At 43.8% G+C, this 19135-nt stretch overlaps 1 pseudogene; it reads right to left on the bottom strand.

The window, feature by feature from the left end:
• Nucleotides 1-6124: 6124 nt before the first annotated feature.
• LOC126954813 (SRA stem-loop-interacting RNA-binding protein, mitochondrial-like) lies at nt 6125-6389 on the bottom strand (annotated as a pseudogene).
• Between the last annotated feature and the right edge of the window lie 12746 nt (nt 6390-19135).

Genomic DNA, 19135 nt, shown 5'->3' with positions numbered 1-19135 from the left:
CATCTGAAATAAATAAATAAATAAATAAATAAATAAATAAATAAACAAACAAATAATACAAAACTAGCTGGGTGTGGTAGTGGGTGCCTGTAATCCCAGCTACTCAGGAGGGTGAAGCAGGAGAAACACTTGAACCTGGGAATAGGAGGTTGCAGTGAACCAAGATCGTGCCGCTGCACTTCAGCCTGGGCAAAAAGAGCTAAACTCTTAAATAAATAAATAAATAACTTGCTACGGAAGAGCTGACTTTAAGAAACATTTGCAGGACTAAGCAGGTCACACCTCTTTGTAGGTCAGCTGTACTGAGGGCTTAATCCGGATTGCAGAGCACAGTGAATTTGGACTTGGAATCACTCAGGTTGCTGGGTTTCACTCGTAGCCCTGTCATTTACTGTCTCAATAGCAACTTCCTCATCTGGAATATGGGACAGTAACACTTGGTTTCCTGTGATTATGCAAATGAAGCAATATATGTAAATATTTAGGCAGGGTGGGTTTACTGTAAGTGCTTGGCATATGGCTCTGCCTCAAAATATAGGGGATGAACATGCATGGCAGATGTACAAGACACACTTCCCACGCTTGTTTGCATTTTTCTCCCTCTGAGTATTTCCAAAGTGACATGCCAAGTCAAGAAGGCTGCTACCAACCCAAGAAACCGAGGCCAGCACTGGCCTGGGATTATTAGGATGAGCTGAATAAATGCCACATGGCCTGAGAGCAGTCCTCGGACTGGGCTCTGCAGCCACAGGACAGGAGCCAAGGACCACTCGGCATTTCCAAAACAAATCGTTGCTCTGTAAACTCACTTTCTAGTCCCAACTAATGGCAGTGGTGAGTGTTATTTTTAAAGGAGGTTTTGTTTTTGTTTTTGAGTCAGAGTCTTGCTCTATCACCCAGGCTGGAGTGCAGTGGCATGATCTCGGCTCACTGTAACCTCCACCTCCTGGGTTCAAGTGATTCTCCTGCCTGAGCCTCCCAAGTAGCTGGGACTGCAGGTGCCCACCACCATGGCTGGCTAATTTTTGTATTTTTAGTAGAGACGAGGTTTCACCATGTTGACCAGGCTGATCTCGAACTCCTGACCTCAAGTGATCCACCTGCTTCGGCCCCCCAAAATGCTGGGATTATAGGCGCAAGCCACCACGCCTGGCCTTAAAAGGGTTTTTTACATTATTATTTGTCAAGATTGAAGATCACATATGTCTGGCTGGGCGCAATGGCTCGTGCCTATAATCCCAGCACTTTGGGAGGTCAAGGCAGGCAGATCAGTTGAGGTCAGGAGTTTGAGACTAGCCTGGCCAACATGGTGAAACCTTATCTCTATTAAAAATACAAAAAATTAGCCAGGAGTGGTAATCCCAGCTCCTTGGGAGGCTGAGGCAGGAGAATCGCTTGAACTCGAGAGGTAGAGGTTGCAGCGAGCTGAGATCGTGTCACTGCACTCCAGCCTGGGCAACAAAGCAAGACTCCATCTCAGAAAAAAAATAAAATGTCTAGAGATGTACAATAAACAATATTGTCATTTCCTCTGCTCCCCGCTCTGTCCAATACTCGTCTCTGGCTCCCCAGGGGCAATCATCCTTTCCAGCTCTTTCAGTGCTTTCTTCTGTATTTTGTTCTGCAGTTATCACATGATTATAGTGGCTTTTTCTTAATGCAGCCATTGATCTGTTTTGGAGGAGATAGAATTTAGTTCTCATGCCACTCACCCTCACTACCAATGACTCCTTCTCCCAACCAGTAGTTAATATTTACAATATTATTATTATATAAATGTGATAAACTGCAGAACTAAATAGTGCACCAACATTTTCTTTCTTTGTTTTCATCAGTGCTGTCATCTACCTATAAATAATCTTCCCCAGTTGCTTTCAATCACCTGACAACCTTTTGGCTTCTTCCCTCCCCTCTCTCTTCCCCTTCCCTCACGTCCTCTCCCCTTCCTCCCTCTTTCTGGCTCTCTTTCTTTTGCTCACCTTCTGCACTTTCTCCCTCCCTCTCTCCCTCCTTTTTTCTTTCTCTCTCTTTCTTTCATACCCAAGAAAGGATACAGAGAAAATAAAATTTTTGAGTCTATGCGTTGAGTCCATGTGTGTGTGAAAATGTATTTTTGCCCCAAGATTGATCAATAGTTTGAAAACCACTGCCTCGGCATAAGGAAAGTATTGCTCCATTGTCTTCTAGAATCTTGTGGATAAGTGACCTGGAGCAGAGACAGGCCCAGCATCCAGTCAGCACTGTCACCAGACATGCAGATGAAGCCACCATAGAGCATCCAGCCAGCATCCTGCCTGACTGGTGGGGTCAGCGGAACAGCTCAGAAAAGCCCGTCCCTGATTGCTGACCATGGAGTAACCAAATAAAATGGTGATTGTTTTTACGACGTTACACATTTGAGGTTGTTTGTTACACAGCACAAGATAACGGATACAGAATTCAACACTGAAGTGTAGACCGTGGCTTCAGTCTGCTGTATTTCCTGCAGCTCATCACCCACCCTTTGTCCTTCTTACTGTGGCTCCTTTGGTTAATTCCTTCAGAGAAGAAACCTCCTGTCTCTTGCCTGGCGTGGTGACACAGGTTCACCAGGGCGCATTAGTTAATCATTAGCTTCAGGCCAGGCACAATGACTCAACCTCGCAATCCCAGTGCTTTGGGAGGCTGAGGTGGGAAAATCACTTGAGCCCAGGAGTTCAACACCAGCCTGGGCAACAAAGTGAGACCCTGTCACTACAAAAAATTGTTTAGGCCTGGCGCGGTGGCTCACGCCTGTAATCCCAGCACTTTGGGAGACTGAGGTGGGTGGATCACTTGAGGTCAGGAACTCGAGACCAGCCTGTCCAACATGGTGAAATTCTGTCTCTACTAAAATAAAAAAAATTAGCTGGGTATGGTGGCACCCATACCATATGGGTATGGAGGCACCTGTAGTCCCTCAGCAGCTACTCAGGAGGCTACTGAGGAGACTGAGGAATGAGAATTGTTTGAACCTGGGAGGCAGAAGTTGTAGTGAGCCAAGAATCGTGCCACTGGGTGACAGAATGAAACTGTGTCTCACAATAACAACAATAATAATAATTTTTAAAAATTAGCCAGGTATGATGGTGTGAGCCTGTAGTCCCAGCTACTTAGAAGGCTGAGGCAAGAGGATCACGAAAGCCCAGGAGTTGGAGGCTGCAGTGGGCTATGATTCGCCACTGCACAGCAGCCTGGGCAACAGAGCAAGACTCTGTCTCTAAAAAAAATTTTTGGTTTTTTTTTTTTTTTTTGAGATGGAATTTTGCTCTTGTCTCCCAGGCTGGAATACAATGGCGTGATCTTGGCTCACTACAACCTCTTCCTCCCAGGTTCAAGTGATTCTCTTGCCTCAGTCTCCTGGGTAGCTGGGGTTACAGGCACACAGCACCACATTAAGCTAATTTTTGTATTTTTAGTAGAGACGGGGTTTCACCATGTTGGCCAGGCTGGTCTTGAACTTCTGACCTCAAGTGATCCACCCACCTTAGCCTCTCAAAGCGCTGGGATTACAGGTGTGAGCCACCATGCCCGGCCTAAAAAATATTCTTTTTAGTTAAAAATAAATCACTAGCTTCAGCTTCAAGTCATTGGTGTGCTGTATTAGCAGAGTGAATCATCCTTTGCAGGCCCTGGTTAACATATGGCCTGTGAGGACAGCATAAATTACGCTGCCATGAAGTAAAATTACGTCTTCTGATTTGGCTCTGGTTAATTACCTAGGACCCAGAGGGGCTCTGGAACCTGCCTGTTGGTGCTGAGATTGTAGTTTTGCATTTTACTTCATTGGAGTCTTAGGAAGTCAGTAAATAACATCCTTTTCTTCCCTTACAGAATGTATGTATTTATTATTTATTTATTTTATTTATTTACTTACTTATTTTTTGAGGCCGAGCCTTGCTCTATTGGAGTACAGTGGTGCCACCTCAGCTCAGTGCCACCTCCGCCTCCCAGGTTCCAGTGATTCTCGTACCTCGGCCTCCGAAGTAGCTGGGATTACAGGCATGCGCCACCACGCCTGGCTTCTTTTTTTTTTTTTTGTATTTTTAGTAGAGACGGGGTTTCACCATGTTGGCCAGGCTGGTCTCAAACTCCTGACCTCAAGAGATTCACCTGCCTCAGCCTCCCAAAGTGCTGGGATTATACGTGTGAGCCACCACGCCTGGCCACCTTACAGAATTTAGAATCAACTGAAAAATAAGACACACAGGACAGAATGATGGAGATGAAAATATTCATTGTATTATTTATTAAGGAAGCTAATTGTAAGATGTGGCATTTAGAATTGCCAGGAGGTGGGGACAGGGGAACTTACTAACACTTTACCTTTGAATTAAACGAATTTTCTCACCCAGGCTCAGGCAGAGGTGAATCTACAGGCCTTTCCCATGAGAATGGAGCCTGTCATGAGGTTCCCCAGCTGACCCATGGGTGGGCGAGCTCCAGAGCTCAGCGTGCTCTGTTTCTCCTCCCAGACTTGACAATCAGATGCCATGGAGGCCCAGATGTGACAACCATGGATGCTCTGGGTGGTTGAAGGTCCCACTCTAACATCCTAGTAAGGTCGGGTGCAGCGGCTCATGCCTGTAATCCCAATACTTTGGGAGGCTGAGAAAGGCGGATCACTGGAGTTGGCCACTCCAGCCTGGCCAACATGGAGAAACCTCATCTCTACTAAAAATACAAAAATTAGACAGGCATGGTGGTGCACGCCTGTAATCTCGGCTACTCAGGAGGCTAAGACACGAGGATCGTGTGAGCTTGGGAAGCGAAGTTTGCAGTGAGCCAAGATTGCCGCTGCACTCTAGCCTGGGCAACAGAGCAAGACTCTGTCTCATAAAATAAAAAACAAACAAAAAACATCATAATAGGAACTGCAGATGACTTCCCAAAATAGGCATTTTCTTTCTTTCTTTTTTCTTATATAATCCTCATTATTTTGGAGGCATTTTCTTTTTTTTAAAAAAAATATGTTTTTTCAGAGTCGGTTCCCTCTTGTCACTCAGGCTGGAGTGTCGTGGCATGATCATGGCTCACTGCAGCCTCCAACTCCTAGGCCCAAGCAATCCTCTCCCTTTAGCCTCCCAAAGTGCTGAGATTACAGGTGTGAGCCACTGCACCCAGCCCTACATAGGCCTTCTCCATTCATCACCTCACTGACTCATCATATAGCCTGAGAAATAGGAGTTATTTATCTCCATTTAGTAGAGAGAGAGATGCAGAAGCTTCCAGGGACATAGCTGAGGGTCCCAAGATGAGAAGATTAAGATCCACAGCCCACTCGTCGGACCACTGAATTGTGCTGCCTTGGGATTCACTGACCTCACAGTAATCACAGTTACTAGAGCAGGACAGACGCATGGGAGTCGAAGGATCAAGGTGTCTGGAAGGAAGGACTTATAGAAAGGCTGCAGAGCCACCCAGATACAAGAATAAAGGGCAGGCCAGGTGCGGTGGCTCATGCCTGTAATCTTAGAACTTTGGGAGACTGAAGCGCATGTATCCCTTGAGGTCAGGAGTTCCAGACCAGCCTGGCCAACATGGTGAAATCCTGTCTCTACTAAAAATACAAAAATTAGCCACGTGTGGTGGCATGGGCCTATAATCCCAGCTACTTGGGAGGCTGAGGAAGAGAATCACTTGAACCCAGGAGGTAGAGGTTGGAATGAGCCGAGATCACGCCACTGCACTCCAGCCTGGGCGACAGAGTGAGACTCTGTCTCAAAAGAAAAAAGAAAAAAAGGAAAAGGTCGGAGACTCAGAGACTCCGTCTTACTGAAGGTCATTAAGCCCCAGCTTCCTTGTCCTCGGGAGTGACCTGGTCCTTGCATTTCACAACTGCATGAAGTATTTGTGGGACACGTTGTGTGTCAAGGCAGGAAGGTCACTTCCCAAATATCCACGACTGTGGGGAAAGGGAATGAGGTTATCATTGCAGGCTGCCTTGGAACCAGGTGAGAACCTTGAGGTTAGCTGGTGGAGGGAAGAAGCTGTCACCCTTCTTTCCCTTGGAGTTTATCGTCCCTGGTAGCCAATGAGGACATTTGTTTGTTCGTTTGTTGTTTTTCTCAGTTATGTTAACTTTATTTAATAGGCTGAAACGGTCTTAAAAATTTTTCTCTTCATCATCAGATGTTTGCGAAACTTTTGGCCTTTGAGCTTAAACCTGGAGCTTTACTCCACCTATAATATGATTTTCCTGCTGTAGTGCATTCTGAAGTTCTGAAGAAAACTGAACCCAACCCAAACCTCTGTGAAAGCCAGTCTCCTTGTCTTGACGCCATGGTCCAAGGAATTTTTCTCACAAAAACAACTGGCCAACTGATACTTCCACACAGCGCCATGGCACCTCTCCCTGCTAAGGCCACCATCTTTAGACTTTTTTTTTTTTTTTTTTTTTTCCTGAGACAGAGTCTTGCTCTGTTGCCCAGGCTGGAGTGCAGAGGCACGATTTCAGCTCATGGCAACCTCTACCTCCCAGGTTCAAGTGATTCTCCTGTCTCAGCCTCCTGACGAGTGGGACTACAGGTGCCCGCCACCACGCCCAGCTAATTTTTTTGTATTTTTAGTGGAGACGAGGTTTCACCGTGTTGGCCAGGCTGGTCTCGAACTCCTGGCCTCATGTGATCCGCCCGCCTGGACCTCCCAATGTGCTGGAATCACAGGCGTGAGCCCCCATGCCTGGCCACCAATGAGAAAATTTGGTTAGAAAATTGTGTCCACTTCTGGCCCTGTTCCTGCCCCTGGTCCCCCAACATTCTGTATGAAAACAGTGAGAAAATCTTGTTCCTTCTGTTAAAATAATTAAATGACAGGCCATTAGCCTGGAATCCTACATAAGCAAAGGAAAACTTAACTCAGAATTTAAAGGAAAAGGAAGCTTAAACTCTGCCCAGCACGGGCAGCTACTTGGGCATTGGTTGTCTTCCCATTAACCTCCCACTGGGATAGGCCAAGTAAAGGAATGGCTCAAACTTGAACCAATCACAGAGTTTCTTTGCTCTGCCTCTTCATTCACCCTATAAAAGCCTCACCTTCATGCCCCTACCTGATTCATCCTTGCCTGCTCAGATAAACTCTACTTCTTTTCCCGTTTAGAGAACAAAAAGTGCAGCTCACTGGCAGCGCTCATTTAATTTTACATAAACACACTCTTGGAGGCTGAAGCAAATCTGACTGATTTTCAATGTATTAAGAAGATATAAAAACTGTTCCTGGAGTTCTTTCTAAACATAGCTAGCATCAGAATCCTCTGAATCATCAGAATGGTCTTTTTTTTGAAAAATCAGATTCATCAAATGAATCTGTGGCCAACAAGTATTCAAGAACAATTCTAACGTCATGCGTAGGAATGTTTTGTTTTCTAGGATTTCACATTTTCAGTGATTGAGAATGACTATATTTGGTCAATGGAAATACCACTACTGAAAACAGAATGCTCTAAGTAGAATGATGGCTTTTGTTTCCAAAGTCTATATTATAGAGCAATGCAAAAATGATTTTAAAAAGCGCCAGGTGCGGTGGCTCACGCCTGCAATCCCAGCATTTTGGAAGGCCGAGGCGGGTGGATCACGAGGTCAGGAGTTCAAGACCAGCCTGGCCAAGATGGTGAAACTCCATCTCTACTAAAAATACAAAAAATTAGCCAGGCGTGGTGGCAGGCGCTTGTAATCCCAGCTACTCGGTAGGCTGAGGCAGAGAATTGCTTGAACCTGGGAGGCAGAGGTTGCAGTGAGTGGAGATCGAGCCACTGCACTCTAGCCTCGGTGACAAAGCAAGACTCTGTCTCAAAAAAAAAAAAAAAAAAAGGCAAGATCTTTTGTGGCAAAATTATCTCAGGGTAAACACTGTGGCTGCTAGTGCCACTGGCGAGTATTTTGGGAGGCAAGCAGGAAATGGGTTGAAATTTTAACATGACCAAGCTTATTTTATGACACTTCTTTGATCTTCCTATCACTCTCATTCTTACGCCCCAAGGAAAAAAGGAACGTAAGTATTAAGAATCTGTATGTGGTGGATGGAAGACATTATCAGGAGATATTTTTAGACAAAGCAAGAAGTGTGGGCAGAAGCAGGCCTGGCTGTTGGTAGCCCAAGCTAAGCTGAGGAATGTTGGCTGTGATCACTAACTTCCTGCTCCCCACCCCTCCATATGTTTTCATCTGAGGGCCAGTCCAAGATGGGTGCTATGATTGGAATATCTGTCCCCTCCAAAACTCAGGTTAAAATCTAGTCCCCAATTCAACAGTGTTAAGAGGCGGGGCCTTTAAGAGGTGATTGAGGCTGGGGGTGCTGGCTCACACCTGTAATCCCAACATTTTGAGAGGCTGAGGCAGGCAGATCACAAGGTTAGGAGATCGAGACCAGCCTGGCCAACATGGTAAAACCCATCTCTACTAAAAATACAAAAATTAACCAGCCATGGTGGCAGGCGCCTGTAGTTTCAGCTACTCGAGAGGCTGAGGCAGGAGAATTGTTTGAACTCCAGAGTCAGAGTTTGCAGTGAGCCAAGATTTCACCACTGCACTCCAACCTGGGCAACAGAGCAAAACGTCATCTCAAAATAAAAAAATAAATACATAAATAAATACGAGATGATTGGGTCATGAAGACTGCACTCACAAATGGATTAATCCATACATGAATGAATGGATCAATGGGTTATCGTGGGTATAGAACTTCATAAGAACTTCAAAAGAACATAAGGAGACCTGAGCTATCACGCTTACCCCCTCACTTTGTGATAACCTGTGCCACCTTGGGACTTTACAGAGTCCCCAGTGGCAAGAAGGCCCTCACCAGATGTGTCTCCTCAACCTGGGACTTCCCAGCCTCCATGGTTGTAAGAAATAAATTTATTTTCTTATAAATTACCCAGTTTCAGGTATTAAAATGCAACAGAAAATGAACTAAGACAATGGGCATGCTTCCTTCTCCCTCGAAGTCTGGTGAGATGGCTTTAGTGGAACCCTCAGAGAGCTAGGTAGGAGTTCTCTACAACTGGAAGCACGAAGGTCTGCTAGCTGACTTGTGTCCGAGAAGAAAAGGTTGTATTTAAGAAATAACCAGCCGGGCGCAGTGGCTCACACCTATACTCCCTGCACTTTGGGAGGCCGAGGAATGTGGATCACCTGAGGTCAGGAGTTCAAGACCAGCCTGGTCAACAAGGTGAAACCCCGTCTCTATTAAAAATACAAAAAATAGCTGGGTGTGGTGGTGGGCACCTGTAATCCTAGCTTCTTGGGAGGCTGAGGCCGGAGAATAGCTTGAGCCCGGGGAGATGAAAGTTGCAGTGAGCCTAGATTGTACCACTGCACTTTAGCCTGGGCAACAGAGTGAGACTCCATCTCAAAAAACAAAACAAAGCAAAACAAAAACACCTCACTATTATTCTGGTCACTCTTAGATTTTTAAAGAAAGTTTTATTTTTGTAGTCAATATAAAGTATACTAATGAGATATTTTGCATTCCTTTTTCATACAAAGGCTTCAAAATTCAGTGTGAATTTTACATTTACACCACATCTCAATTCGGATGCTAAATGATCACTGGAAATACTTTACTTGTTTTGTGATCACTCTAAGCATAAATCTCATGGATTAAAGAAGGCCACACATGTTTTGCCATTCTTCCACTGGAGAGGTGGAATTATACATATATATAATTTTTGTATGTGACATAGTCTCTGTCTGCCACCCAGGCTGGAGTACAAAGGCACAATCTCTTGAATCCCAGGTTCAAGCAATTCTCCTGCCTCAGCCTCCTGAGTAGCTGCGACCACAGGCTTGTACCCCCATGCCCAGCTAATTTTTGTATTTTTTGTAGAGACAGGTGATCTTGCTTGGTTGGCCAGGCTGGTCTCGAACTCCTGATCTCAGGTGATCTGCCCTACTCAGTCTCCCAAAGTGCAAGGATTATGGGTGTGAGCCACCATGCCAGGGCTCTACAAAATATATATTTTTAAAATTTAGCTGGATATAGTGATGTGTGCCTGTAGTCCCAGCTACTCAGGAGGCTGAGGTGGAAGAAATCACATCACTTGAGCCTAGAAAGTCGAGGCTGCAGTGAACCATGATCATGCCACTGCACTCCAGCTTGGGTGACAGACCAAGATCTTGTCTCAATAAATAAATAAATAAATAAATAAATAAGGGCGTAAAGCTGCCTGTTCAGTACAGCAGATTGTAGCCATGTGTGGCTGCTGAGCCTCTGAAATGTGGTTAAGGTGATTGAGAAATTGAATTTTTAATTTTATTTAATTAATTTTAATCTATTTAAATATGATTTTAAAATGATTAATAATTTTTTAAATAAATTCATGGGATGCAGCTTAAGTGGTGCTTGAAGGAAGTGAATAGCTTTTTTTTTTTTTTTTTTTTTTTTTTGATAGGGAATCTCACTCCATCACCCAGACTGGAGTGCGGTGGTGTGATCTCTGTTCACTGCCACCTCTGCCTCCTAGGTTTGAGAAGCTCTCATGCCCTAGCCTCCCGAGTAGCTGAGATTACAGATGCCTGCCACCATGCCCAGCTAATTTTTGTGTTTTTAGTAGAGACAGATTTTCACCATGTTGGCCAGTGGCTGGGCTTAAACTCCTACCCTCAAGTCATCTGCCACCCTCAGTCTCCCAAAGTGCTGGGATTTCAGGCGTGAGCCACCATGCCTGGCTGGTATTAACAAATTTTAATTTTGTGACTGGTATTATCAAATTTTTAATTTTGTGACTCTATTTCTTCAACTTCTTCAACTAGATTTTATGACATCTAGACACAGATTATTTCCAATGACATTTTAGCATCTGAATGGAGATGTGCTGTAAATGTGAAATTCACACTAGATTTTAAAAACTTGGTTTGAAAAAAAGAATGCAAAAGATCTCAATATATTTTATATTGGATACATGATAAAATGATATTACTTGGGTTATATTGGGTTAAATAAAATATATTAATTAAAACTAATTTTGCCTATACCTTTTTATTTTATTTTATTTTTTGAGACAGGGTCAAACTCTTGTCACCCAGGCTGGAGTGTGTGGCATGATCTCGGCTCACTGCAACCTCTACCTCCCAGGTTCAAGCAATTCTCCAGCCTCAACCTCCCGAGTGGCTGGGAGTACGGGTGCACGCCACCACACCCAGCTAATTTTTGTATTTTCAGTAGAGACAGGGTTTCACCATGTTGACCAGGCTGGTCTCAAACTCCTGGCCTCAAGTTTGGCCCTCAATACTGGGATTACAGGGATGAGCCACCGAGCCTGGCTGTATCAGGGGAACAAGCCCCCAGTATTTCAACGTAGGTTCTTTTCTATTTTCCCAAAGTGTCAGCTGGTCTGAGAAATAAAAAGAAAGATTACAAAGAGAAGAATTTTACAGCTGGGCTGCCGGGGGTGATATCACATATCGGCAGCTTCCATGATCCCCACTTGAGCTGCTAAACCAGCAAGTTTTTATTAGGGATTTCAAAAGGGGAGGGGGTGTACGAATAGGGAGTGGGTCACAGAGATCACATGCTTCAAAGGGCAATAAAAGATCACAAGGCAAAGGGCAGAGCAAGAGCATAAGGCAAGTATGAAATTAGAATTACTGATGAGGGTCCATGTCCTGCTGGGGACACATTGTCTTGATAAACATCTTAACAGGAAGCAGGGTTCAAGAGCAGACAACCAGTCTGACTAGAATTTACCAGGCTGGAATTTCCCAATCCTAGTAAGCCTGAGGGCACTGGAGAAAACCAGGGCATATTTCATCCCTTATCTCAACCGAATAAGACAGACACTCCTAGAGCAGTCATCTATAGACCTACCCCTGGGAATGCATTCCTTTCCCAGGGTATTAATTATTAATATTACCTGCTGGGAAAAGAGTTCAGCGATATTTCTCCTACTCACACATCTGTTTATAGGCTTTTTGCAAGAAGAAAACTATGCCCCTATTCTGCCCAACCCCACAGGCAGACAGACCTTATGGTTATCTTTCCTTATTCCCTGAAAATTGCTGTTATTCTGTTCTTTCTCAGGGTGCACTGATTTTATATTGTTCAAACACAGATTTTTACAAACAATTTGTATAGTTAATGTAATCATCACAGGGTCCTGAGATGACATACATCCTCAGCTTACAAAGATAACATGATTAAGAGATTAAAGTAAAGACAGGCACAAGAAATTATAAGAGTATTAATTGGGGAAGTGATAAATGTCCATGAAATCTTCACAGTTTATGTTCAGAGATTGCAGTAAAGACAGGCATAAGAAATTATAAAAGTATTAATTTTGGGAACTGATAAATGTCCATGAAATCTTCACAATTTATTGTCTTCTGCCACGGCTTCAGCTGGTCCTTCCGTTCTGGTTCCCTGACTTCCCACAACGTGGCCACCTTTTTATTTTTTTAATCATGGCTACTAGAAACTTTTAAATCACATATGTAGCACAAAGTAGATTTCTCTTGGCTGTCAATGCACTCCAGTCTGGGCAACAAAAGCGAAACTTCGTCTCAAAATAAATAAATAAATAAATAAATAAAGATTTTCTAGTACTCGTAGATCACTTTAATTATACAGTTGACTTTGAACAACACAAGTTTGAACTTCAAGGGTCCACTTACATGCAGATTTTTTTCCACCTCTAACTCCCCTGAGACAACAAGACCAACCCTTCCAGGGCTGGGCATGGTGTCTCATGCCTGTAACCCCAGCACTACGGGAGACTGAGGCAGGAGGATTGCTTGAGCCCAGGAGTTTGAGACCAAACTGGACGACATAGCAAAATCCCCATCTCTACAGAATAAAAAATTAATTGGGTGTAGTGGCTCATGTCTATAATCTCAACTACTTGGGAGGCTGAGGTGGAAGAGTTGCTTGAGCACAGGAGTTTGAGACCAGTCTAGGCAACATAGTGAGACCCCATCTCTACAAAAAATTTAAAAATATCTAGAATTAATGAAAAGAGTGTTGGATTAAAAACAAAATAGATAACATTTTACTTGTATAATAAAGAAAAAAATAGTGAAAAATCTCAAATGCCAAATATTAGATATACAAAAATAGCCCACATTTACCAAGTATTTCCTGTTTGCCAGGCACTGAACTAAGCACTTGTCTTGCCCTAGCTCACCTCCTAGTTCAGTGTTCTTACATGGTCCAAGTATTATTATCTCTGTTTTACATTTTCTCCATTTCAGGAAGCCAAGCACAGAGAAGCTGCAATAACTTGTCTAACCAAGCTCATCATAAGGGTGAGTGGTAAACTGAGACTTTAACCCAGATCCTCTGGATTTAGATCTTGCCATTTTAAATCTATACACTGCAGGGAGTAGTAGCTAAAATCACACATATAGGCCAGGCATGGTGGCTCATGCCTGTAATCCCAGCACTTTGGGAGGCTGAGGCGGGTGGATCACTTGAGGTTAGGAGTTCCAGAGCAGCCTGACCAACATGGTGAAACCTCATCTCTACTGAAAATACAAAATTAGCCAGGCGTGGTGATGTGCACCTGTAATCCCAGTTACTTGGGAGGCTGAGGCAGGAGAATCGCTTGAACCCGGGAAGTGGAGGTTGCAGTGAGCTGAGATAGCACCACTGCTCTCCAGCCTGGGCAGTGATAGCATACAGATGGGCCAGGCATGGTAGCTCACGCCTGTAATACCAGCACTTTGGGAGGCTGAGGCGGGCTGATCACTTGAGACCAGGAGATAGAGACAAGCCTGGATCCCGTCTCTATTAAAAAAAAAAACACAAAAATTAGCCGGGCATGGTAGTGTGCACCTATAGTCCCAGCTACTTGGAGGCTGAGGCGGGAGCATCTCCTGAGCCCAGGAGGTGGAGGTTGCAGTGAGTTGAAATTGTGCCACTGCACTCCAGCCTGGGTGACAGGAGTGAAACTGTCTCTAAAATAAAATAAAATAACCAAATTACACATACAGAGATTTTTAAATTCTGTGCACACCTCGGTGCTAATTCATTTGAAAATCTTTAGGAAGGGAATGATTCTGTAGTAAAATGTAAATGATCAAACTTAAATCAAGTCACGATAATCTACACAAAGCAATGACCATAACAGAAAAGTTGACGATTACCTCTGCAGAAAACACTGGGTTTAAATGATTACAAGATAAAGTGTTTTATAAAAGACCTTCAAGGAATAGAAAACTCTCATGATAAAGGAGCAGTTTTTTTGTTGTTGTTTTGTTTTCTTTTTTTTGAGATGGACTCTCGCTCTGTCACCAGGCTGGAGTGCAGTGGCGTAATCTCAGCTCACTGCAACCTCTGCCTCCCAAGTTCTAGCGACTCTCTTCCCTCAGCCTCCTGAGTAGCTGGGATTACAGGCACATGCCACCACGCCCAGCTAATTTTTGTATTTTTAGTAGAGACAGGGTTTCACCATGTTGGTCAGGCTGGTCTCGAACTCGTGACCTCGTGATCTGCCCACCTCAGCCTCGCAAAGTGCTGTGATTAGAGGCATGAGTCACTGCACCTGGCCAAGGAGCAGTATTAAACACAAAAGTTTTACACAAAACTCCAGTAAATAAACCCAGAAGTGTATGAAATACCAAATGATGTTATCTTAGAAACCTAAGGAAAGTTTAGTATGAAAAACCTACTCGTCAAATTCAATCAATATGGCCAGGCTCTGTGGCTCATACCTGTAATCCCAGCACTTTGGGAGGCCGAGGTGAGTGGATCCCTTGAGGTCAGGAGTTCTACACCAGCCTGACCAACATGGTGAAAGCCCATCTCTAATAAAAATACAAAAATTAGCCACGCCGTGGTGGCGTGCACCTGTAGTCCCAGCTACTCGGGAAGCTGAGGCAGGAGAATCACTTGATCCCGGGAGGCGGAGGTTGCAGTGAACCGAGATCAGGCCACTGCACTGCAGCCTGGGCAACAGAGCAAGACTCTGTCTCAAAAAAAAAAAAAAATTAATCAATATCTGTTCTCTTGAAAGATTTTGTTTGTCATTTGATGAATTTAAATATCCACTTCTAATTTAATATTTTTAGAAATTTTTAAAGATTTTATTCTTTAGAGCAGTTTTACATTCACAGTAAAATTGAGTGGAAGGCACAAATTTCCCATATGCCCCCTGCCCCCACATGCACAGCACCCCCCACCCTCCATTCTCCACATCCCGGTCCAGAGGGTACGCCTGTTACAATCCACGAGCCTACCTGACACATCATTATCACCCAAACAGCAGAGTTGACATCAGGTTCACTGTTGGTGTTGTACATTCTATGGGTTTGGACAAATTTATAATGATGTGAACCCACCATTTTTTTTTTTTTTTTTTTTTTTGGAGACGGTGTTTTGCTCTTGCTGCCCAGGCTGGAGGCCAATGGTGTGATCTCACCTCACCGCAACCTCCGCCTCCCAGAACCCACCATTATAATACCATGAAAAGGGTTTTCACTGCCCTGAAAATCCTCTGTGCTCCACCTAGTTATCTCTCCCTCCCCTCAACACCTGGCAATCACTTATCTTATTATTTTTCTTTTTTTTTTTTTAAGACTGTGTCTTGCTCTGTCACCTAGGCTGGAGTGCAGTGACGCCATCTTGGCTCAAAGCAACCTCTACCTCCCAGGTTCAAGCGATTCTCCTGCCTCAGCCTCCCGAGTAGCTGGGACTACAGGCAAGCGCCACCACGCCCAGATAATTTTTTGTATTTTTAGTAGAGATGGGGTTTCACCATATTGGCCAGGATGGTCTCAAACTCTTGACCTTGGGTGATTCACCCACTTCAAACTCCCAAAGTGCTGGGATTACAGGCGTGAGCCACTGTGCCTGGCCTCTAATGTGTGTGTGTGTTTTTGTTGTTGTTGTCATTGTTGTTTGTTTTTTTGAGACGGAATCTCACTCTGTCACCCAGGCTGGAGTGCAGTGGCGCGATCTCAGCCCACTGCAAGCTCTGCCTCCCAGGTTCACTCCATTCTCCTGCCTCAGCCTCCCGAATAGCTGGGACTACAGGAGCCTGCCACCACGCCTCGCTAATTTTTTGTATTTTTGGTAGAGACGGGGTTTCACCACGTTAGCCAGGATGGTCTCGATCTCCTGACCTCATGATCTGCCCACCTCAGCCTCCCAAAGTGCTGGGATTACAGGCATGAGCCATCACGCCCGGCCCTCTAATGTGTTTTAATTGGGATATAATTCACACACCATAAAGTTCATGTTTTATTTTGTTATTTTATTTTATTTATTTTAGTTTTTTGAGACAGGGTCTCTTTCACCCAGGCTGGAGTGCAGTGGTACAATCATGGCTCACTGCAGCCTCGACCTCCTGGGCTGAAGCGATCTTTCTTCCCCAACCTCCCAAGTAACTGGGACCATGCAAACACACCCAGCTAATTTTTGTATTTTTTTGTGGAGACAGGAAGTCACCATGTTGCTCAGGCTGGTCTCGAACTCCTGGGCTCAAGCGATCCTCTTGCCTTGGCTTTCCAAAGTGCTGGGATTATAGGCATGAGCCACCAGCCCTGGCCTATACTTTCTTTTATTATTATTATTATTATTATACTTTAAGTTCTAGGGTACATGTGCACAATGTGCAGGTTTGTTACATATGTATACATGTACTATGTTGGTGGGCTGAACCCATTAACTCATCATTTACATTAGGTCTGTCTCTTAATGCTATCCCTCCCCCCTTCCCCCACCCCATGACAGGCCCCAGTGTGTGATGTTCCCCACCCTGTCTCCAAGTGTTCTCATTGTTCAATTCCCACCTATGAGTGAGAACATGCAGTGTTTGGTTTTCTGTCCTTGTGATAGTTTGCTCAGAATGATGGTTTCCAGCTGCATAAGGACATGAACTCGTCCTTTTTTATGGCTGCATAGTATTCCATGGTGTATATGTGCCACATTTTCTTAATCCAGTCTATCATTGATGGACATTTGGGTTGGTTCTAAGTCTTTGCTATTGTGAATAGTGCCACAATAAACATACGTGTGCATGTGTCTTTATAGCAGCATGATTTATAATCCTTTGGGTATATACCCAGTAATGGGATGGCTGGGTCAAATGGTATTTCTAGTTCTAGATCCTTGAGGAATCACCACACTGTCTTCCACAATGGTTGAATTAGTTTACAGTCGCACCAACAGTGTAAAAGTGTTCCTATTTCTCGACATCCTCTCCAGCACCTGTTGTTTCCTGACTTTTTAATGATCACCATTCTAACTGGCGTGGGATGGTATCTCATTGTGGTTTTGATTTGCATTTCTCTGATGGTCAGCGATGATGAGCATTTTTTCATGTGTCTGTTGGCTGCATAAATATCTTCTTTTGAGAAGTATCTGTTCACATCCTTTGCCCACTTTTTGATGGGGTTATTTGTTTCTTCTTGTAAATGTGTTTGAGTTCTTTGTAGATTCTGGATATTAGCCCTTTGTCAGATGAGTAGACTGAAAAAATTTTCTCCCATTCTGTAGGTTGCCTGTTTACTCTGATGGTAGTTTCTTTGGCTGTGCAGAAGCTCTTTAGTTTGATTAGATCCCATTTGTCAATTTTGGCTTTTGTTGCCATTGCTTTTGGTGTTTTAGACATGAAGTCCTTGCCCATGCCGATGTCCTGAATGGTATTGCCTAGGTTTTCTTCTAGGGTTTTTATGGTTTTAGGTCTGACATTTAAGTCTTTAATCCATCTTGAATTAATTTTTGTATAAGGTGTAAGGAAGGGATTCAGTTTCAGCTTTCTACATATGGCTAGCCAGTTTTCCCAGCACCATTTATTAAATAGGGAATCCTTTCCCTATTTCTTGTTTTTGTCAGATTTGTCAAAGATCAGATGGTTGTAGATGTGTGGTATTATTTCTGAGGGCTCTGTTCTGTTCCATTGGTCTATATCTCTGTTTTGGTACCAGTAGTATGCTGTTTTGGTTACTGTAGCCTTGTAGCATATTTTGAAGTCAGGTGGCGTGATGCCTCCAGCTTTGTTCTTTTGGCTTAGGATTGTCTTGGCAATGCGGGCTCTTTTTTGGTTCCATATGAACTTTAAGGTAGTTTTTTCCAATTCTGTGAAGAAAGTAATTGGTAGCTTGATGGGGATGGCAGTGAATCTATACATTACCTTGGGCAGTATGGCCATTTTCATGATACTGATTCTTCCTATGCATGAGCATGGAATGTTCTTCCATTTGTTCATGTCCTCTTTTATTTTGTTGAGCAGTGGTTTGTAGTTCTCCTTGAAGAGATCCTTCACATCCCTTGTAAGTTGGATTCCTAGGTATTTAATTCTCTTTGTAGCAATTGTGAATGGGAGTTCACTCATGTTTTGGCTGTCTGTCTGTTATTGGTGTATAGGAATGCTTGTGATTTTTGCACATTGATTTTGTATCCTGAGACTTCGCTGAAGTTGCTTATCAGCTTAAGGAGACTTTGGGCTGAGACGATGGGGTTTTCTAAGTATATAATCATGTCATCTGCAAACAGGGACAATTTGACTTCCTCTTTTCCTAATTGAATTACCTTTATTTCTTTCTCCTACCTGATTGCCCTGGCCAGAACTTCTAACACTATGTTGAATAGGAGTGGTGAGAGAGGGCATCCCTGTCTTGTGCCAGTTTTTAAAGGGAATGCTTCCGATTTTTGCCTATTCAGTATGATATTGGCTGTGGGTTTGTCATAAATAGCTCTTATTATTTTGAGATACATCCCATTAATACCTAATTTATTGAGAGTTTTTAGTATGAAGGGCTGTTGAATTTTGTGGAAGGCCTTTTCTGAATCTATTGAGATAATCATGTGGTTTTTGTCTTTGGTTCTGTTTATATGATGGATTATGTTTATTGATTTGTGTATGTTGAACCAGCCTTGCATACCAGGAATGAAGCCCACTTGATCATGGTGGATAAGCTTTTTGATGTGCTGCTGGATTCGGTTTGCCAGTATTTTATTGAGGATTTTATATCCCTATGTGTATTTTATTGAGGATTTTTGCATCCCTGTATATACGTGCATCACTTGGAGTTGCTTCCTGGCCAGCACGTCCTTGGCCTACCTCCATGCTTGGCCAGCCCCTTCCTCTCAGAGCTCAGCCTTGTTCCAATCTTGCCTCCCCACAGGCCCAGGGGCCTCCAAACTCCCCACATCCTCAAGTCCATAAAATAGCCCCAAATCC

This window comes from Macaca thibetana, chromosome 5 (assembly GCF_024542745.1).
Source record: "Macaca thibetana thibetana isolate TM-01 chromosome 5, ASM2454274v1, whole genome shotgun sequence".
NCBI classification, from domain to species: Eukaryota; Metazoa; Chordata; class Mammalia; order Primates; family Cercopithecidae; genus Macaca; species Macaca thibetana.
The sequence above is the reverse complement of the archived record's forward strand: the minus strand, read 5'-3'. Positions and strand labels throughout refer to the sequence as shown.